Raw genomic sequence first — 15,071 nt, forward strand, 5'->3', positions numbered from 1 at the left:
TACCACCAACTCTTGGTCTCCCCACCACCCAAGGTGCTCAGTAGGTGGGTGGACACTCAAGGAGCCGCCGGTGTTGGGAGGAAGCGGAGTCTCATGCCGCTGGGATCCTTGTGGACGCCACTGTCATTCTGGCAGCCCCAGCAAGAGTGGGAGGAGCTGCCTGTGGTCAAGAGACTCCTGGGGGCAGATCGGGGATGTCTGACTGCCAGGAAAATGGTGTAGAACGGTCTCTCTTGGTAAACTCTCCATAAGCCCATGCTATTCAGAACAGATGGCTCCGAATTATTCAGTCCACACTTATTAAAAGCCCCTTTGCTAGCAGGAAAGCAGAGGGAAGGCAGATCAATCCCACTTTGGAGGCTCCTGGTATACTAAAAAAAAGTGCACATGGCTAACCAAGATTTTATTTTATTTTATTTATTTTTTGATTATTTTTATTAATTATTGTATACTAATTTATATTATTTAATAAATTATTTATTAATTAAATAAATATTTAATAATTTATATTAAATTATTTTATAATTAATTATTTTATAAATAATACATGTAATGTATTATTTCCTTGTATCACAGGTCTGTGAATCGTCAGGCTTACACAGTTCACAGCACTCACCATATCACATACCCTCCCCAATGTCCATCACCCAACCACCCTCTCCATACACCGCCACCCCCCAGCAACCCCCAGTAATCAATATTTTAAAATCATAGCCTATTTTAATGTTCAGGCTTTTTTTTTTTTTAAAGATTTTTATTTACTTATTTGACAGAGATCACAAGTAGGCAGAGAGGCAGGCAGAGAGAAAGGAAGGGAAGCGGGCTCCCTGCTGAGCAGAGAGCCCGATGCGGGGCTCCATCCCAGGACCCTGAGATCATGACCTGAGCCGAAGGCAGAGGCTTTAACCCACTGACCCACCCAGGCGACCCATGCTCATGCTTTTAAAATTAAAATTATATATATAATGAAGGGTGCCTGGGTGGCTCAGTCCATTAAATGTCTGCTTCGGATTAGATCATGATCCCAGAGTCCCAGAATGGAGTTCCATTTCAGGCTCACTGGGGAGTCTGCTTCTCCCTCTCCCTCTGCCTCTCCCCCTGCTCATTCTCTCTCTCTCTCTTGCTCACTATCACATCAATAAACCTAAAGAAATAAAAAAATAAAATAAAATAATACAATGAACATTATCTTTTTCCCTCCTGAAAGTACAACTTCATGTCTGAATTCATAACCTCATTTGCAGATAGTACAAAAGGCCAAATGTAAGGCCTTTTATGAATATGGGACCTGGATCTCTTGCTCCCCAATCCTACCCTTGAGTGCCCTCTATGTCCTCTACCAGTCCCTAATGTCCAAAGGACTGAAGTGCAGGTCTTTATGACTTTGACTAAAGCCACACTACCCACTGCTTCCATTCAACGGCAGAGGCTCCCTCTGAAATCAAGACTGGAGCTTTGATCTCCCTGAGGGGCTACACCCAGCTTCAAGTCTCCATAGTTGTCTGAAGCAAGTTTCCTGGGTGGTGAGAGCCTCTACTGCCAACTCAGCCAATAAACTGCTCTTGGCTCGAGTCCCCTCTATGATTTCCCCACATGCACTAAAATTGTGAGAACGCCCTATTTCTAAATGCTTGGACATGCTTACCTGTAGCAGCAGGAAAGGAAGGGTATTCCCCAGACAGGTTCTTTGTCTTGGGTGCACAATAAACGACTCTAAACCCACTGAGCCAGGAATAGGAGGTGCCCCGATGTCCAAACACAGAAGCACATGATTTGATTTCCGCTGTGATAATGTGGGGAATTGCCAGCACCCTCTTTTAAAATAACAGCCAGAGACCTAACCCAAAACATTAACGCATCTGCTCTTCAGGATATCAGCGTTAGGGAACCATAGTCATGGGACCCATTTCTTTGGACTCTGCTTCTTCAGCATTGGGTGGACTGAAGCTGGAGGCCTCTGCCACGTCAGCCGATCTATGAGTCAGAACTTTGTTGGGTTTTCCTTACTCAACCTTTCCTATGAAGAATTTCACACCTGTTTCAAGAGCAGAAAGGACTTAGCACTCAACCATACAATCCCCACAAGGAACAGGGTTCCATCGCTTCTTAAAGAGGTAAATCTGAGACCTTAGGGCTTTTTTTTGTGTCCTTGAGATGCAGCTGATTGCTGCCTCAGAGTCCACTGACACTTGAAATACAAAGAGGTGGTGAGGAACAGGGAGTGACGCAGTTAGAGAGAACGGTCTAAAAAACTCGGTAGCCTGGGAATTATTATGTGTAAAAGTGCCTACCCTTCAGAAAAAGCAGATAAACAGATGAGAAAGAGCAGAAGGAATAACATAGAATTTATATTATCATGAGAGGAATAAAAATATTTCTTCATACCAATCTCATCTTAATTATAAAGAGGCACAAATACGATGATGTTGCTGCCACTATTGTGTTTTTTGGCAAACTGCTATGTAATTTTGTTTCCTCACAGGCTATGGCAAAGGGAAAACATTAAAAAAATTTTTTTTTAATCTCAAGGGGAAAGAAAAGACATCAGTAGAAAGGATAGTTTTTGACCAGACCTGATGACACTTAAATGCTGTAAAAAGTGGTGTACCTCTAAAGCGTATATATTCTAGAAAGCTTCTGCCGACAAGATAAATGCTAGAAAACAGAGGTGGTTACTTTGCATTTATCCTCAGTGTTCTTGAAAGAAGAGAAAATTATAAAGGAAGTACCACCTCAATCACTAATTATTGACCTTCAGAAGTCTTCGTACAACTTTTAATGTGTATTTCTAAGGGAAATAATGACGATTGCCTTCCTTCTCTCTCTTTGCCTTCAGAGTGAAAATTCTGGTAGAGCTTTTATATGAATTCTGGTGAATTCATTTATCACCAATTAAAAATGATTTCCTCCATCTCCTACCATTAAGAACATTAGCCCCAGTGACTCCTTCATTCACGACCAAGAAGCAGCGAAGTCAGCCATTCATTCACTTTGTTCACTGCGTGTTCATTCAGTGCCTGGTGTTTTACTGGGCACCATGGATAAAACAGAGACCAAAAAAGAACCTTGGACTCGTCGTATGAATCATGCCAATAAACGTAAAATTACACTCTGTGATAAATGTCTGTTCTTTCCAAGGACTCCTCCTTGTTCTTAATTCATCTCTTTTTGCTTCTGTGCATCCCTGCTGCCTCCCCTCTCCGACTTCAATCTCCTGTTCACCTGATCCTTCCTGCCCATCAGCAATGTCAACAGTGCCCTCTGGTTTACTCTCTTAACCCTGCCTCCAAACCCTTAACAGAATAGTTTTATATTCCTCACCTTCTTTTCAGAAATCAAACCTCATAAACTGGTTCCCTCCCACCCCATAGTGTCAAAAGTGCTCCCTCAAGACTGGTGACAAGGATCTCCCCATTACCGAGTCCTCGTTGCAACCTTCATCGCTGCTCTTGACCTCTCCGCTGGGTCTCACATCCCTGATGGCTTCCATCTGCTAACGTTCTTCCCTATCAGACAGTGGAGTCTTCTTTCTGCTCACAGTGCTGAGGGACAGGCATTCCAGGGGGTTCGTCTTTTGCCCTCCTCCATTCTGTCTATTCTGAGAGATGTTGTTCCCTTTCCACATCTCAGTGATACTCCTTCTAATCCAGAGTTCCAGTTTTGTCTCTCCGGAGCTTGGACCCAAATTTCCACCTCAAGCTTTACACGCGAATGCCCTGTCGAATTTGAGGTCTGAGTATCTGCAAAACAAAGCTCATCGTTTCCCCCTTCCAACCGCTTCTCCTTTGTTCTCTATCAGAATTGATAACCTCACGTTCTAGTCAGGCACCCAAGTCAGAAGCCTCCAAGTTGTCTGTGACCAGCCTCTTTCCCTCACTCAGGCATTCCATCCACTGTTGAGTCCTATTAGAGTTCATGCCTGAAATGTCTGTCCCAACAAGGGACGGCAAATAGCTTTCATCTATGACTCTGACTCTGGTCAATTAGTGGTTGCAGTTACTATGTGGAGAGAAGGATCCTGTTGAGAAGGATTCTGAGGCAGCATCTGACCTCACCAAGAAAAAGTACTGTGCTCAGTTACCAGTTTTGCTTTGGGGTTGGTATGCATGCCAGTATTTTCTAACCAGCTGTTCAGCTCTAAAGCTTCTTTGGTGAACAGATGGAGAGAACCTCTTTGCGCTCCCATGGCCGCTGCTCTCTTGGAGTATCACGATAGGCTTTTATGCCCCTGTGTCTCCTTCCTGCCTCTCTTTTCTCCAATTCATCATTCATCCAGCCTGTGCTTTATTATCCTAAAGCACATGATCTACCCAATCATGTCTGCATCCTTTTTTTAAAATGTATTATTAGCCCGGGGTATAGGTCTGTGAATCGCCAGGTTTACACACTTCACAGCACTCACCATAGCACATACCCTCCCCAATGTCCATAACCCGCTTTTAAAAAATTTTTATAGACTTTATTCATTTATTTGACACACACACACACACACACACACACACACACACACACACACACACAGCAGAGGGAGAGGGAGAAGCGGACTCCCTGCTGAGTAGGGAGCCCAATGCAGGACTCCATCCTGGGACCCTGGGACCATGACCTGAGCCAAAGGCAGACACTTAACTAACTGAGCCACCCAGGTACCCCTAGTCATATCTGTTTAAAAAGGCTCCCTCGTGGGATGCCTGGGTGGCTCAGTTGGTTAAGCGGCTGCCTTCGGCTCAGGTCATGATCCCAGCGTCCTGAGATCGAGTCCCACATCCGGCTCCTTGCTCGGTGGGGAGCCTGCTTCTCCCTCTGCCTCTGCTGCTACTCGGCCTGCCTGTGCTCGCTCTCTCTCTCACTCTCTCTCTCTCTGGCAAATAAATAAAATCTTAAAAAAAAAAAAAGGCTCCCTCATGCTAGGACAAAGCATATGACACTAAAGGACATTCGGAATCTGACTACAGCCCACCCACCCACCACTACATGTCCTGTGGGCACTCACAGGAAGCACAGAAGAGCATCACGGTTCACAGCACAACTTGAGGCCTCGCTGCCTGGTTTCAAACCCCCAACTCTGCCACTTGCTAGCTGTGTGACCCTCAGCAAGTTATCTGACCCTCTGAGCCTCAGTTTCCTTATCAATAAAATGAGGAAAATCATCATACCTAGCTCACAGATTTGTCGTGAGGATTCAATGAGTTAGAGCATAGCAAATGCCTGGGGAGGAGCTCCTGGCCAGCAGTAAACCCCACGTCCGTGTTGCTACCACGTCAGCACACTCAGCCCTCGGTGGCTCTGGTCAGGCTGTTTCCATGGCCCTGCCCCACATGGCTCTGCCTCCCAAGAAGGGTGACTTGTTTCTTCCGTCCTCCCATAGCATGTGTCCTATTCCTCTGCTCCAGCGGTTACCACACTGCACTGTAGTGAGCTGTTTATGTATGTGGGTGTCTGACCCAATGGTCGGGAGTTCCCTGAGGGCAGAGAACATGTCTTGCCTTTGTGTGCTCAGCGGTAGACATGTTGTGCCTGAGTGAATGATGTCCTAATGAGCCATCTGGCAGCAGAGGCAGGATGAGTAGTGGGTAGTGATAATGGCTATAGTTGAAACTGTTGTTTATCTGTGAGGGAGACAATAAGTAACAGTTCTTCCCCCAGAATTCTGTTCCAGTGGGAGGTTACTTTTTCTTGCTCTTACACTAGTCTGTCACCAAGAGTCAATCCTTCAGCTCCGACTTTTCTTTGTCCCCAGGAAGGGCTTTCATTAACTTCAATGTTATAGTGCCCATTCTCATCTCTATAACCTCGAACCTCACTTTTCATGACCTAATTCCTACCCCACCTCCAATTCGATGCTAGATCTAGAACAACCAAACAGAAGCTTCTTATTTAATTGTAACACCTTTGACATTTACTCTGGATGGGACCCTGGGCAAGTAGCTCTGAGTGTCCCAAGATCGTCATTATCATCGCAGCTAATGATAATAAGGAATTTGGAGAGCTTTGACTGACAACTTGGATGAGAAAGAATTATCCCTCTTCTGAAAAACACCTACCACCATTTGCTGCATCATGCTCTGGGCATGGATTAGAATGGGCTTTGGTGGGCAATAGACAGTTGATAGTAAACAGTCAGCCCTAAGCGCATGCCCCTTAGCTTCTCTTCAAGGCTCATGACCTTGACTCTGCCCCTGTGCACTCCGAGCATATGGCATGCCCTTTCAAAAGTTCCGAGAGGGGAAATGTCCTCTTCACATTCTCCTATTTTCTGCACAAATCAGATCTCCCCTTCATTCCACAGAGATATTTATGGTTGCTGACTTGTAGATGCATTGAAAATATACACAGCTTGGTGCCAATGTACAGATCTGGAAGGATCACTGCAAGAGCCTGTCCATCCTGCTCTGCCGCGCCCTGCCACAACCCAGCGATGCCTGTAGTTCCGTTTGCACTGAGAGCTCTGTGGCTCCAGGGGGGCGATGCTTATCAGTAGAGTACGATGTACTTTCCCGTGGGCCTCCTCACATCTTCTTTCCCCAGCCTAACAGATGGGCGAGCTGGGAGGTCACAGGCAGAGTGTTTCGACTGTTTCAGTTTTAGTAAAGGCCAGGGGCAATCTATATAAAGAGAGCAATGTAATTTTATTTGTTTTTTTGTGTGTGTGTGAAAGAAAGTATGATTTGGGTGGAGTGGGTGGGGGGAGAGAAGAGGAAAGAATCTGCCAAGGGACAGGCAGGAAGCAGAACACAACAGAAGGGACGCCAGCACTCCTGGGGATTTGTTAGGGATGAAGACCGGAAAATTGTGGATCCCAGCAAGCCTGAGCTGACAGTGGACAGGCTGCCTTGCAGAGAAAATGCAGCCCAAGGTTAAGTTCCCAGAAAAGATCTCCAGGCAGCAGGGTGTGTCCCATGCCCCTGGGTGGGCCGAATGATATTCCGTGGGGGAGATTCCGGGAACAGGAGTCAAACGGTGGTAGCTCAGGTGACATCATGGAAAAGCCAGTTTTCCTCATGTAATTCTAGAGCTACACAACTGGAGGGCCCAGCCTTCCCCAGTCACGCAGACTCTAGGCAGGCCCCTGAGGGCCTGTGTTCTGTGTCAGGGGGTCACTTGGTGGCAAGGGACAGAAATCAGTTCTAGCAAGCCTGGAAGCAAGGATGACACATACAATCAAAATGCAGAAAGGCCTGGAAAAGGCCTGGAGCCAGGAGTTTAAATACTTCAGAACTCGCCACATGTCTTGTCTCACAGCCATGCATACCAAGTGACTGATGGTGTCTCAGAGGCCTGAATCCCAGCTCCCAGTTAGAGAATCCCAGTGCTCAGCTTGTTTCAATAGTTCACTCCTGATTCTGAGGTGAGGGGTCATGAGGGGCTAACATAGCTGCTGGGAGCCACCCTGTAAGGGAAGCACGCAAGGAGAGGGCTTCTGGGGCAGGAGATGCCCAATACATGTCTGTTCTGGCACTTGTCTCTGTCGTCACTCTCAGGGACATTCAACCTACTCTCCCCTCTTTCCTCACATCTTTTTTTTTTTTTTTTTAAGAAAAGATTTATGTATTTATTTGACAGAGAAAGCAGGGTAGAGAAGGTCTTAAGCAGACTATGTGCTGAGTGCAGAACTCAACGCGGGACTCGTTCTCAGGACCCCAAGATCACAACGTGAGCCAAAACCAAGGGTCCCCTTTCCTCACATCTTTTCATGGCTGCCCTCGCCTCATTATTTAGGTCTCAGCTTAAATACAGCCTCCTTGGAAGAATGTTACCTGACCACACTAGCTAAAGTAACAATTGTCCCCTCTCCACTCCTTACCCTTCTCTCTCCATTGTAGGCTAAACTGTGTCCACCCCCCCAATGCCATATGTTGAAGTCCTAAACCTCAGTACCTCAGACCAACTGTATTTGGAGGTAAGGGCTTTAAAGAAGTAACTAAATTAAAATGAGGTCATTAAGGCGGGCCCTAATCCGATATGAGTGGTGTCTTTATAAGAAGAGGAAATCTGGACAATCTGGACAAAGACACGATCCCGAGGAAAAACCATTTGAGGACACAGGAAGGAGACAGCCATCTGGAAGCCAAGGAGTCTTCTTTCTTCAGAAGAAACCAACCCTGCTGACAACCTGATCTCAGACCTCCAGCCTCTAAAACTGTGAAAAGATGAATCTGTTGTTTGAGCCTCCCCGTCCTGGAGAGATGCCTCTTCTAGGGTGCTTGTTTTTGTATCATGGTCCCAAAATCTCTGCATCTGTAGAAATCAGCCAGCCTATTGCCTGAGGATTAATACTGGGCTTGTCCCATATTTCAAACTGCACAGTGATCTGTAAGTAGAAGTTACTCAATAATATTTTTAATGATTTTATTAGATTGCTTTTTACACTCATCTTAGAAGGGTTCATGTAGGCTTCAGGTTGGATACTAACGAGTCCTTTTTTTCTTTTTTTTTTTAAGATTTTATTTATTTATCAGAGAGAGAGAGGGGGAGAGAGCGAACACAGGCAGACAGAATGACAGGCAGAGGCAGAGGGAGAAGCAGGCTCCCTGCTGAGCAAGGAGCCCGATGTGGGACTCGATCCCAGGACGCTGGGATCATGACCTGAGCCGAAGGCAGCTGCTTAACCAACTGAGCCACCCAGGCGTCCCCTAACGAGTCCTTTTTACCACATATGTAGGAATTATAAATTCCCAGACACACCCTCATCACAGCGAAATCCTTTTGTTAGCTTTAAGGGGCATAAAACTGGCACCAGAAGGGGGTGCATGGGAGCGTGTGAGTAAGGAAGTAAAGTCAAAATATGTCTGATCCTACGATTAGGGGTAAGCCCGCTTAGTAGCAAACGCATGAAATTTATCAATCTCTAAAATGACTCAAGATTACCAGAAAGAAAGGCAAGCAGATGACTCATCCCTCGTCTCCATAACAACCCATTCGGCTACCCCTTTTTCTTATTACCAGCGGCTAACCCCTTAAGGGAAGCGATTCCTTGCTGCCAGTCCATGTGGCCTCATGACTCAAAGTCTTAAGATTTAAGTGCTTACTCATTTTTTAAAAAGATTTTATTTATTTATTTGACAGAGATCCCAAGTAGGCAGAGAGGCAGGCAGAGAGAGCGGGGGAAGCAGGCTCCCTGCTGAACAGAGAGCCCCATGTGGGGCTTGATCCTAGGACCCTGGGATCATGACCTGAGCCGAAGGCAGAGGCTTTAACCCACTGAGCCACTCAGGTGCCCGTTTACTCATTTTCTTAAGAGACAAGGACCATTCTGTGGGTAACTCCTTTTAAATACACATAGGTTAGTCATTTACTATGGATGACCCATTCAAGTAAATTCGTTGCCAGTTTCCCTCATTAGAGAAGAGATTGTATTTCCATAATTAATTCCTACCCACACGGTGATTCATCCCCAGCACACAGCAAGCCTAGAGGAGACAATGACAGAAGATCAGTGCCAGCCACTGAAGCAATCTCAGATTCGTCCTAGAGGACACGGAGACACTGTCTCAACCCCACCAAGTGAGCCCTTCATGTGGACATTTTCCTCCTGTGGTGAAAAACTGGATGAAATAGTTTATCTGTACACAAGTTATTAATTAGTTGGTTATTTTAGGGAGTGCAGGAATCATTCAGGAGTCAGATTACACCTGGTTTTCTCCCTAGTTTACATAAGCCAGTCCCTGCAAAGATTCTCTGGTTGGTGTCTTTCTTTCTTTTTTTTTAAAGATTTTATTTATTTATTTGACAGACAGAGATCACAAGTAGGCAGAAAGGCAGGTAGAAAGGGAGAGAGGAGGAAGCAGGCTCTCCGCGGAGCGGACAGCCTGATGCGGGGCTCGATCCCAGGACCCTGGGATCATGACCTGAGCCAAACGCAGAGGCTTTAACCCACTGAGCCACCCAGGCGCCCCCGGTTGGTGTCTTTCTAAATGAGTTGCTGAAGTCATGATTTCATGGATTCTCTTCTCAGTCATGGAGAGTGGAGATAAGTAAATCACTTTTCCTGACAGTAAAAACGAGACAATAATACTACTCTACTTCTTCCAAGAAAAAGGTAAGATGAAGTTAAAAGGAGAATATACATAATTTGAGTTTCCTTTGCAAAATGTATTATAATAACCCTTCAAATACATTTCACAAGGGAAACTGATAACTGCTTCATGATGAAGTTGTTTTGAGAATGAGTCTCTTTATCCGAACTAAGTGGTCAGTCCTTAATCAGTTCCCTGGGGAATAGATATAATTTCTTTTTGTATGTTACAAACATAGTCACTTTTTAGTTGAATTTTTCACTCTTAATTTTTTCAAATTCTTTTAAAGGAACATTAAATGGTGAACTAGAAGGAACAGCATTGAAAGTGATAAAATAAGGCAGCCAGAGAATTTTCTCTATAGCCCACAGTATGAATTTATTCACTTAGCAATATTGAGGGCCTACTATGTGCCACTTGCATCCATCAGTGAATCACAAAGCAAACAGTGAGTAACACTGCAGTCAGGAAGGGGAAGACAGGCATAGAGAAGCAACTGTAAACAGTAGACATAAGAAATAAGCAAATTGCATAGCATGCTGGAAATTGATCAATACAATAAAAAAAGAAAAATTAGAGTAGGGTAAAGGGGGGAATCAACAGCATGAAGAACTGGGAAAAGTTCGATTTGCAATTTTAAATAGGGTGATACAATAGTAAACTCTTGGATAAGGTGACTGTTGCGCAAAGCCCTGAAGAAAGTGAGACGGTTAGTTAGTAAATAAGGAGCAAAGAGAATTCCAGACATAAAGGAATCACCTGTGCAAAGATGCAAAATTGGAGTGAGTCTTGAGATCAAGGACGAAGAGCCAGGGGGCCCTTGTGGCCAGAGTCGGGTAAGTGAAGGAGAGAGTTCCAGGAGGGACAGTCCACATTAAACTCCAAATTTAAATGTTTGCTTCCTTCAGTTTTCTTCGTAGCAATACAGCTTTATATACGTCACGCATCCATTGATCTTGGCCATCACGGAATCCCAAATAGTCCATATTATGAGGCTTCTTGGGTCACTTCATATGATTTCTAAGTTCATAAGAACACGGCAACCCACCACGAATCCTACATTTTAAAAACATTTACTTAAAACATTCAAGAATATCTTATTTTTATATATATAAATTATATACATATAATTTATATGTTTTATATTTATTTATAACAATATAATCAATAATATATGATAATAAATATAATAAATATATTATGTTATTTATATTATATACAATTTATATAATATATATTCTATTTATTTATATAAACATATTTTATATTTATTTTAAATTATTTATATATTTATATATAAACATGAAATATTATATTATATATTATTGATTATATTGTTATAAATATAAAATTTATTTATATTATAAAACGAATATTTTATTTATTTATAAGTATTACATATTTATATATAATTATATCTAAAATATAAAACTCTATAGTTTAGAGTTATTTATAGGTCGATGCATATACCATATATCTAAATATATTTATATATCTGTATCTCTGTTCTTTTTCATAAAATGTAATTCAACTTTCCATTCATTTTCACCCTTCAATCACATTGTATTCATGAGTTTATACCACAAGACCATATTTCCAATTTTCCCTTTTGGTTTACCGAGTGAAGGCGTTGCCCAAAACAGAACACGTGTGGTTGTATCATCAAATTCCATCACAACCACCAGCTGGCCAGTTCCAGCCAGGCCCCCTTTGTCTCCCTGGGGTTGTTTATGAGCTTCCTGCAGTCCTTACCTGCGCAGCCTCTCCAGCGCTCTGTTCTGCTAACAAAGCTGGTGTCACAGCCGTCAGCTGCAGTATCTGCTCCAGCCCTTGAGAAACATCTGTTACCTCCTTGAGGGAACTCCCAGGGACACGGCTAGTGGTTCTCCCTAGTGAGAACCTTAATGTCTGTCCCGGAAATCTGCTCTGGAAATCTGTGAAGAGCCCCTGGGTATCTGGAGAAGGGGAAGAATAGTGACCTCACACCCAGGACCCTTCCTTGTCATTTGGGCCTTGATGCGGCTTCTCTCAAAGTTTTCACAGAGACAGTCCCATTCTCTCCTCTCTGGGGCTCCAACCCAGCAAAAGAGGCTGGACTGAGATTGGTTCCAACATCGTCTCCCCCCTCCGAGTCCTTTATCCTTACTCCATTCTTTAGCACAAAATCCCTTCTCCTCTACCCCCAAATTCAAAAGTTCCAAGGCATATACAAAGCAGATACAAGCATATACAAGGCATATACAAGCATATACAAAGCCTTCCTCACATACACAACTAGCCAGACACAGAACCCGATCCGAGATAGGAAAGCTGTTCCTTAGAATTAAAACATGAATCCACAGAGCGACTTTGTTCCTTTGTTGTCTCCGAGACAATTTCACCTTGTGGTCAATTACTCTTTCCATTTCTGAATGACCCCTGCCAACTTCAAGATCTCTCAACTTTTGATGACCTGTTCTTGGTAGTGTTTTTATTCTTCCTTCCACAACTCTCTCCCTCCACCCTTCTCTTTTGTCTTTCCTTTCCCCTTCCTTCCTCTCTTCCTTCTTCTTCTTCTTCTTCTTTTTTTTTTTTTATTATTTATTTGACAGAGAGATCACAAGTAGGCAGAGAGGCAGACAGAGAGAGAAAGGAGGAAGCAGGCTCCCTGCTGAGCAGAGAGCCGGATGTGGGGCTCGATCCCAGGACCCTGGGATCATGGCCTGAGCTGAAGGCAGAGGCTTTAACCCACTGAGCCACCCAGGCGCCCCCTTCCTCTCTTCCTTCTTCCCCCCAACTTCCCTCCCTTCCTCCCTCCCTTCCTCTCTCTCTTTTCCTCCCTCCTTCCCTCCCTTCCTTCCTTTCCTTCAGTCTATTGAATGGCAAATATCCGACTTCCAAACACTTATTTCTCAGACCCTGACGTACTTTCCACTTGTTCTATGTTGTGATCTTAGTCATATCTAAAGTACTAATCTAAAGTCATATCTAAAGTACTCTGTGCCTCAGCTTTCTCATCTTTTTTTTTTTTTTTAAGATTTTATTTATTTATTTGACAGAGAGAGACAGTGAGAGAGGGAACAAAGGTGGGGGGAGGGGCTGGAGACAGCGAAGCAGGCCTCCTATTGAGCAGGGAACTTGATACCAGGACACTGGGATTGTGACATGAGCCAAAGGCAGACACTTAATGACTGAGCCAGTCAGGTGTCCCCAGCTTTCTCATCTTTAAAATTGAGATAAAAATCGCCAAAAAAGAAATTGAATCAGTAATCAATAATCCCCAAATTAGTAATCAGTAATCCCAACAAACAAAAGCCCAGGACCAGATGGTTTCACAAGCTAATTCTATCAAATATCTACCAAACTGGGGCTCCTAGCTAGTTCAATCAAGAGAGCATGTACTTGGGGCACCTGGGTGGCTCAGTGGGTTAAAGCCTCTGCCTTTAGCTCGGGTCGTGATCCCGGAGTCCTGGGATCGAGCCCCGCGTCGGGCTCTCTGCTCTGCAGGGAGCCTGCTTCCACCTCTCTCTCTCTGCCTGCTTCTCTGCTTACTTGTGATCTCTGTCAAATAAAAAAATTTAAAAAAAAAAAAAGAGAGAGAGAGCATGTACTTCCTAATCTCAGAGTTGTGACTTCAAACTCCATGTGGGATATAGAGCCTACTTATTTGAATAAAGGAGTTAATACCTATTCTTTTCAAACTATTGCAAAAAATTTAGAAAAGGAGGGAAAACTTCAATATTCATTCTATGAGGCCAGCATTACCCTGATACCAAAACCAAATAAAAACACCACAAAAAAGAGTACTACAAGCCAATATCCCTGGTGAATATAGATGTAAAAATCCTCAACAAAATACTGCAAACCAAATCCAACAATATATTAAAAAAGTCATTCACTGCAATTAGGTGGGATTTATTTATGGGTTGCAAGGGAGGTTCAATATTCGTGAATCCGTCAATGTAATAGGTCACATCAATAAAAGAAAGGACAAGAGCCATCTGATCATTTCAATAGATGTGAAGAAAGCATTTTACAAAGTACAACATCCATTCATGATTAAAAACCCTCAACAATGTAGGTTTAGGGGGAACATACCTCAACATAATAAAGGCTATGTATGAAAAACCCACAGCTAACATTATCCTCAATGGGGAAAAACTGAGAGCCTTTCCCCTAAGTTCAGGAATAAGACAAGGATGTCTGCTCTCATCACTTTTATTCAATATAGTACTGGAAGTCATAGCCACCACAATCAGACAAGAAAAAGAAATTAAAGGCATCCAAATCAGTAAGGAAGAAGTAAAACTTTCACTATTTGCAGAACATGATACCATATATAGAAAACCTGCTAGAGTTTTCTATATATGGTATCCACCAAAAAACTGCTAGAGCTGATAAACGAATTCAGTAAAGTCACAGGATACAAAATCTACACCAATAATGAAGCAACAAAAAAGAGAAATTGAGAAAACAGTCCTATTTACAATTGCATCAAAAATAAGATATCTAAGAAAAAACCTAAGCAAAGAGCTGAAAGACCTGTACTCTGAAAACCCAGAAAACCCAGAAAAGAACTCACAATTATATAGTCAATTAATCTTTGACAAAGCAGGAAAGAATATCCAATGGGAAAAGGAATATATCTTCAACAAATGATGTTGGGAAAACTGGACAGCAACACGCAAAATAATGAAGCTGGATCACTTTCTTATACCATATACCAAAATGAACTCAAAATGGATTAAAGACCTAAATATGAGACCTGAAATCATAAAAATCCTAGAAGAGAATCTAGGCAATAACTTATTTGAATCTGCCATAGCAACTTCTTTCTAGATATGTCTTCTGAGGAAATGGAAACAAAAGCAAAAATAAACTACTGGGACTACATCAAAATAAAAACCTTCTGCACAGCCAAAGAAATAATCAACAAAACTAAAAGGCAACCTACAGAATGGGGCAAGATATTTGCAAATGATGTATCTGATAAAGGGTTAGTATGCAACATACATAAAGAACTTATAAATCTTAATGCCCCCAAACAAATATTCCAATTAAAAATGGGCAGAAGACATG

The sequence above is a fragment of the Mustela erminea genome, chromosome 5, assembly GCF_009829155.1.
Source record: "Mustela erminea isolate mMusErm1 chromosome 5, mMusErm1.Pri, whole genome shotgun sequence".
Lineage (NCBI taxonomy): Eukaryota > Metazoa > Chordata > Mammalia > Carnivora > Mustelidae > Mustela > Mustela erminea.